This window comes from Dendrobates tinctorius, unplaced genomic scaffold (assembly GCF_039654945.1).
Source record: "Dendrobates tinctorius isolate UK_male_01 unplaced genomic scaffold, ASM3965494v1 ptg000270l, whole genome shotgun sequence".
Classification (NCBI taxonomy): Eukaryota; Metazoa; Chordata; class Amphibia; order Anura; family Dendrobatidae; genus Dendrobates; species Dendrobates tinctorius.
Window position 1 is genome coordinate 7,055,001 of NW_027361937.1, and position 7,500 is coordinate 7,062,500.

Consider the following 7,500-nt stretch of genomic DNA (forward strand, 5'->3'; position numbering starts at 1 on the left):
TACACGTGGGAAGAAGGAATCGCTATCACCATTACACACTGAATGGTTAGACCGCATGTGGAGTACTGTGTACAGTTTTGGGCACCGGTGCTCAGGAAGGATATAATGGAACTAGAGCGAGTACAAAGGAGGGCAACAAAATGAATAAAGGGGATAGGGGAACTACAATACACAGAGAGATTAGCAAAATTAGGATTATTTAGTCTAGAAAAAAGATGACTGAGGCGTGATCTAATAACCATATAAAAGGGGACAATACAAATATCTCTTGGAGGATCTGTTTCTACCAAGGAAGGTGACGTCACAAGGGGGCATTCTCTGCGTCTGGAGGAGAGAAGGTTTTTCCACCAACATAGAAGAGGATTCTTTACTGATAGGGCAGTGAGAATCTGGAATTCCTTGCCTGAGGAGGAGGTGGTGATGGTGAACACAGTTGAGGGGATCAAGAGAGCCCTGGATGTCTTCCTGGAGCATAACAATATTGTATCTTACAGTTCTTAGGGTCTTTACAAGGACGTAGATCTGGGGATTGATTCTGACGGAATGTAGGCTGGACTGGATGGACAAATGTCTTTTTTCGGCCTTGCTAACTATGTTAGCCCCAGAGGATATAGAATAGGGAAGGCCCAAAAGGATGGTGAGCGAAAACAGGGCAGCAAGAGCCCAAAGACTTTTTTGCAAGTGTCTGTAAAGTCAACGATGAAAGGAGGCGCAATGCAACGGTCAGCAAACGAGGAAAAGAGCTGCTCTGCATTGGCCGGGAATCGAACCCGGGCCTCCCGCGTGGCAGGCGAGAATTCTACCACTGAACAACCAATGCTTGGATGCGTCTGCGATGTCGGTGGTGTCCGCCACACCCAGGATCTGACAGCTACCTGCGCGCGACCGGACCGTGCCGCGTGCAGCTCCGATGCGCCGGCAGGCGTCAGAAGCCCGGCTAGCTCAGTCGGTAGAGCATGAGACTCTTAATCTCAGGGAGACTCTTACCTCCTTTTACTGCTTGTGCTAACCCACGTCATCCCAGAAAACCGCCTGCGGAATGCCCTCTTCTGCTACAAAACACGAGAAACCGCATGGCTGGATCTGGATAAGTTGGAAACTTGGGCCGAAAGGTGGCAGATGCGGGTAACCAATGATAAATGGAAGGTTATACACGTGGGAAGAAGGAATCGCTATCACCATTACACACTGAATGGTTAGACCGCATGTGGAGTACTGTGTACAGTTTTGGGCACCGGTGCTCAGGAAGGATATAATGGAACTAGAGCGAGTACAAAGGAGGGCAACAAAATGAATAAAGGGGATAGGGGAACTACAATACACAGAGAGATTAGCAAAATTAGGATTATTTAGTCTAGAAAAAAGATGACTGAGGCGTGATCTAATAACCATATAAAAGGGGACAATACAAATATCTCTTGGAGGATCTGTTTCTACCAAGGAAGGTGACGTCACAAGGGGGCATTCTCTGCGTCTGGAGGAGAGAAGGTTTTTCCACCAACATAGAAGAGGATTCTTTACTGATAGGGCAGTGAGAATCTGGAATTCCTTGCCTGAGGAGGAGGTGGTGATGGTGAACACAGTTGAGGGGATCAAGAGAGCCCTGGATGTCTTCCTGGAGCATAACAATATTGTATCTTACAGTTCTTAGGGTCTTTAGAAGGACGTAGATCTGGGGATTGATTCTGACGGAATGTAGGCTGGACTGGATGGACAAATGTCTTTTTTCGGCCTTGCTAACTATGTTAGCCCCAGAGGATATAGAATAGGGAAGGCCCAAAAGGATGGTGAGCGAAAACAGGGCAGCAAGAGCCCAAAGACTTTTTTGCAAGTGTCTGTAAAGTCAACGATGAAAGGAGGCGCAATGCAACGGTCAGCAAACGAGGAAAAGAGCTGCTCTGCATTGGCCGGGAATCGAACCCGGGCCTCCCGCGTGGCAGGCGAGAATTCTACCACTGAACCACCAATGCTTGGATGCGTCTGCGATGTCGGTGGTGTCCGCCACACCCAGGATCTGACAGCTACCTGCGCGCGACCGGACCGTGCCGCGTGCAGCTCCGATGCGCCGGCAGGCGTCAGAAGCCCGGCTAGCTCAGTCGGTAGAGCATGAGACTCTTAATCTCAGGCTCGTGGGTTCGAGCCCCACGTTGGGCGCTTGCTTCTTACCTCCTTTTACTGCTTGTGTTAACCCACGTCATCCCAGAAAACCGCCTGCGGAATGCCCTCTTCTGCTACAAAACACGAGAAACCGCATGGCTGGATCTGGATAAGTTGGAAACTTGGGCCGAAAGGTGGCAGATGCGGGTAACCAATGATAAATGGAAGGTTATACACGTGGGAAGAAGGAATCGCTATCACCATTACACACTGAATGGTTAGACCGCATGTGGAGTACTGTGTACAGTTTTGGGCACCGGTGCTCAGGAAGGATATAATGGAACTAGAGCGAGTACAAAGGAGGGCAACAAAATGAATAAAGGGGATAGGGGAACTACAATACACGGAGAGATTAGCAAAATTAGGATTATTTAGTCTAGAAAAAAGATGACTGAGGCGTGATCTAATAACCATATAAAAGGGGACAATACAAATATCTCTTGGAGGATCTGTTTCTACCAAGGAAGGTGACGTCACAAGGGGGCATTCTCTGCGTCTGGAGGAGAGAAGGTTTTTCCACCAACATAGAAGAGGATTCTTTACTGATAGGGCAGTGAGAATCTGGAATTCCTTGCCTGAGGAGGAGGTGGTGATGGTGAACACAGTTGAGGGGATCAAGAGAGCCCTGGATGTCTTCCTGGAGCATAACAATATTGTATCTTACAGTTCTTAGGGTCTTTAGAAGGACGTAGATCTGGGGATTGATTCTGACGGAATGTAGGCTGGACTGGATGGACAAATGTCTTTTTTCGGCCTTGCTAACTATGTTAGCCCCAGAGGATATAGAATAGGGAAGGCCCAAAAGGATGGTGAGCGAAAACAGGGCAGCAAGAGCCCAAAGACTTTTTTGCAAGTGTCTGTAAAGTCAACGATGAAAGGAGGCGCAATGCAACGGTCAGCAAACGAGGAAAAGAGCTGCTCTGCATTGGCCGGGAATCTAACCCGGGCCTCCCGCGTGGCAGGCGAGAATTCTACCACTGAACCACCAATGCTTGGATGCGTCTGCGATGTCGGTGGTGTCCGCCACACCCAGGATCTGACAGCTACCTGCGCGCGACCGGACCGTGCCGCGTGCAGCTCCGATGCGCCGGCAGGCGTCAGAAGCCCGGCTAGCTCAGTCGGTAGAGCATGAGACTCTTAATCTCAGGGTCGTGGGTTCGAGCCCCACGTTGGGCGCTTGCTTCTTACCTCCTTTTACTGCTTGTGCTAACCCACGTCATCCCAGAAAACCGCCTGCGGAATGCCCTCTTCTGCTACAAAACACGAGAAACCGCATGGCTGGATCTGGATAAGTTGGAAACTTGGGCCGAAAGGTGGCAGATGCGGGTAACCAATGATAAATGGAAGGTTATACACGTGGGAAGAAGGAATCGCTATCACCATTACACACTGAATGGTTAGACCGCATGTGGAGTACTGTGTACAGTTTTGGGCACCGGTGCTCAGGAAGGATATAATGGAACTAGAGCGAGTACAAAGGAGGGCAACAAAATGAATAAAGGGGATAGGGGAACTACAATACACAGAGAGATTAGCAAAATTAGGATTATTTAGTCTAGAAAAAAGATGACTGAGGCGTGATCTAATAACCATATAAAAGGGGACAATACAAATATCTCTTGGAGGATCTGTTTCTACCAAGGAAGGTGACGTCACAAGGGGGCATTCTCTGCGTCTGGAGGAGAGAAGGTTTTTCCACCAACATAGAAGAGGATTCTTTACTGATAGGGCAGTGAGAATCTGGAATTCCTTGCCTGAGGAGGAGGTGGTGATGGTGAACACAGTTGAGGGGATCAAGAGAGCCCTGGATGTCTTCCTGGAGCATAACAATATTGTATCTTACAGTTCTTAGGGTCTTTAGAAGGACGTAGATCTGGGGATTGATTCTGACGGAATGTAGGCTGGACTGGATGGACAAATGTCTTTTTTCGGCCTTGCTAACTATGTTAGCCCCAGAGGATATAGAATAGGGAAGGCCCAAAAGGATGGTGAGCGAAAACAGGGCAGCAAGAGCCCAAAGACTTTTTTGCAAGTGTCTGTAAAGTCAACGATGAAAGGAGGCGCAATGCAACGGTCAGCAAACGAGGAAAAGAGCTGCTCTGCATTGGCCGGGAATCGAACCCGGGCCTCCCGCGTGGCAGGCGAGAATTCTACCACTGAACAACCAATGCTTGGATGCGTCTGCGATGTCGGTGGTGTCCGCCACACCCAGGATCTGACAGCTACCTGCGCGCGACCGGACCGTGCCGCGTGCAGCTCCGATGCGCCGGCAGGCGTCAGAAGCCCGGCTAGCTCAGTCGGTAGAGCATGAGACTCTTAATCTCAGGGTCGTGGGTTCGAGCCCCACGTTGGGCGCTTGCTTCTTACCTCCTTTTACTGCTTGTGCTAACCCACGTCATCCCAGAAAACCGCCTGCGGAATGCCCTCCTCTGCTACAAAACACGAGAAACCGCATGGCTGGATCTGGATAAGTTGGAAACTTGGGCCGAAAGGTGGCAGATGCGGGTAACCAATGATAAATGGAAGGTTATACACGTGGGAAGAAGGAATCGCTATCACCATTACACACTGAATGGTTAGACCGCATGTGGAGTACTGTGTACAGTTTTGGGCACCGGTGCTCAGGAAGGATATAATGGAACTAGAGCGAGTACAAAGGAGGGCAACAAAATGAATAAAGGGGATAGGGGAACTACAATACACAGAGAGATTAGCAAAATTAGGATTATTTAGTCTAGAAAAAAGATGACTGAGGCGTGATCTAATAACCATATAAAAGGGGACAATACAAATATCTCTTGGAGGATCTGTTTCTACCAAGGAAGGTGACGTCACAAGGGGGCATTCTCTGCGTCTGGAGGAGAGAAGGTTTTTCCACCAACATAGAAGAGGATTCTTTACTGATAGGGCAGTGAGAATCTGGAATTCCTTGCCTGAGGAGGAGGTGGTGATGGTGAACACAGTTGAGGGGATCAAGAGAGCCCTGGATGTCTTCCTGGAGCATAACAATATTGTATCTTACAGTTCTTAGGGTCTTTACAAGGACGTAGATCTGGGGATTGATTCTGACGGAATGTAGGCTGGACTGGATGGACAAATGTCTTTTTTCGGCCTTGCTAACTATGTTAGCCCCAGAGGATATAGAATAGGGAAGGCCCAAAAGGATGGTGAGCGAAAACAGGGCAGCAAGAGCCCAAAGACTTTTTTGCAAGTGTCTGTAAAGTCAACGATGAAAGGAGGCGCAATGCAACGGTCAGCAAACGAGGAAAAGAGCTGCTCTGCATTGGCCGGGAATCGAACCCGGGCCTCCCGCGTGGCAGGCGAGAATTCTACCACTGAACAACCAATGCTTGGATGCGTCTGCGATGTCGGTGGTGTCCGCCACACCCAGGATCTGACAGCTACCTGCGCGCGACCGGACCGTGCCGCGTGCAGCTCCGATGCGCCGGCAGGCGTCAGAAGCCCGGCTAGCTCAGTCGGTAGAGCATGAGACTCTTAATCTCAGGGAGACTCTTACCTCCTTTTACTGCTTGTGCTAACCCACGTCATCCCAGAAAACCGCCTGCGGAATGCCCTCTTCTGCTACAAAACACGAGAAACCGCATGGCTGGATCTGGATAAGTTGGAAACTTGGGCCGAAAGGTGGCAGATGCGGGTAACCAATGATAAATGGAAGGTTATACACGTGGGAAGAAGGAATCGCTATCACCATTACACACTGAATGGTTAGACCGCATGTGGAGTACTGTGTACAGTTTTGGGCACCGGTGCTCAGGAAGGATATAATGGAACTAGAGCGAGTACAAAGGAGGGCAACAAAATGAATAAAGGGGATAGGGGAACTACAATACACAGAGAGATTAGCAAAATTAGGATTATTTAGTCTAGAAAAAAGATGACTGAGGCGTGATCTAATAACCATATAAAAGGGGACAATACAAATATCTCTTGGAGGATCTGTTTCTACCAAGGAAGGTGACGTCACAAGGGGGCATTCTCTGCGTCTGGAGGAGAGAAGGTTTTTCCACCAACATAGAAGAGGATTCTTTACTGATAGGGCAGTGAGAATCTGGAATTCCTTGCCTGAGGAGGAGGTGGTGATGGTGAACACAGTTGAGGGGATCAAGAGAGCCCTGGATGTCTTCCTGGAGCATAACAATATTGTATCTTACAGTTCTTAGGGTCTTTAGAAGGACGTAGATCTGGGGATTGATTCTGACGGAATGTAGGCTGGACTGGATGGACAAATGTCTTTTTTCGGCCTTGCTAACTATGTTAGCCCCAGAGGATATAGAATAGGGAAGGCCCAAAAGGATGGTGAGCGAAAACAGGGCAGCAAGAGCCCAAAGACTTTTTTGCAAGTGTCTGTAAAGTCAACGATGAAAGGAGGCGCAATGCAACGGTCAGCAAACGAGGAAAAGAGCTGCTCTGCATTGGCCGGGAATCGAACCCGGGCCTCCCGCGTGGCAGGCGAGAATTCTACCACTGAACCACCAATGCTTGGATGCGTCTGCGATGTCGGTGGTGTCCGCCACACCCAGGATCTGACAGCTACCTGCGCGCGACCGGACCGTGCCGCGTGCAGCTCCGATGCGCCGGCAGGCGTCAGAAGCCCGGCTAGCTCAGTCGGTAGAGCATGAGACTCTTAATCTCAGGCTCGTGGGTTCGAGCCCCACGTTGGGCGCTTGCTTCTTACCTCCTTTTACTGCTTGTGTTAACCCACGTCATCCCAGAAAACCGCCTGCGGAATGCCCTCTTCTGCTACAAAACACGAGAAACCGCATGGCTGGATCTGGATAAGTTGGAAACTTGGGCCGAAAGGTGGCAGATGCGGGTAACCAATGATAAATGGAAGGTTATACACGTGGGAAGAAGGAATCGCTATCACCATTACACACTGAATGGTTAGACCGCATGTGGAGTACTGTGTACAGTTTTGGGCACCGGTGCTCAGGAAGGATATAATGGAACTAGAGCGAGTACAAAGGAGGGCAACAAAATGAATAAAGGGGATAGGGGAACTACAATACACGGAGAGATTAGCAAAATTAGGATTATTTAGTCTAGAAAAAAGATGACTGAGGCGTGATCTAATAACCATATAAAAGGGGACAATACAAATATCTCTTGGAGGATCTGTTTCTACCAAGGAAGGTGACGTCACAAGGGGGCATTCTCTGCGTCTGGAGGAGAGAAGGTTTTTCCACCAACATAGAAGAGGATTCTTTACTGATAGGGCAGTGAGAATCTGGAATTCCTTGCCTGAGGAGGAGGTGGTGATGGTGAACACAGTTGAGGGGATCAAGAGAGCCCTGGATGTCTTCCTGGAGCATAACAATATTG

General features: G+C 49.2%; 5 non-coding genes across 5 annotated transcripts; 2 read left to right on the forward strand and 3 right to left on the reverse strand.

Moving 5' to 3' along the window:
• Positions 1-1,899: 1,899 nt before the first annotated feature.
• TRNAG-GCC (transfer RNA glycine (anticodon GCC)) lies at positions 1,900-1,970 on the reverse strand. Its single transcript has one exon. It is a non-coding gene; the product is annotated as a tRNA-Gly (tRNA).
• A 1,108-nt stretch (positions 1,971-3,078) lies between these two features.
• TRNAG-GCC (transfer RNA glycine (anticodon GCC)) lies at positions 3,079-3,149 on the reverse strand. Its single transcript has one exon. It is a non-coding gene; the product is annotated as a tRNA-Gly (tRNA).
• A 111-nt stretch (positions 3,150-3,260) lies between these two features.
• On the forward strand, positions 3,261-3,333 carry TRNAK-CUU (transfer RNA lysine (anticodon CUU)). The gene has a single exon. It is a non-coding gene; the product is annotated as a tRNA-Lys (tRNA).
• A 1,106-nt stretch (positions 3,334-4,439) lies between these two features.
• Positions 4,440-4,512, forward strand: TRNAK-CUU (transfer RNA lysine (anticodon CUU)). The gene has a single exon. It is a non-coding gene; the product is annotated as a tRNA-Lys (tRNA).
• Positions 4,513-6,586: 2,074 nt separating this feature from the next.
• TRNAG-GCC (transfer RNA glycine (anticodon GCC)) lies at positions 6,587-6,657 on the reverse strand. The gene has a single exon. It is a non-coding gene; the product is annotated as a tRNA-Gly (tRNA).
• Between the last annotated feature and the right edge of the window lie 843 nt (positions 6,658-7,500).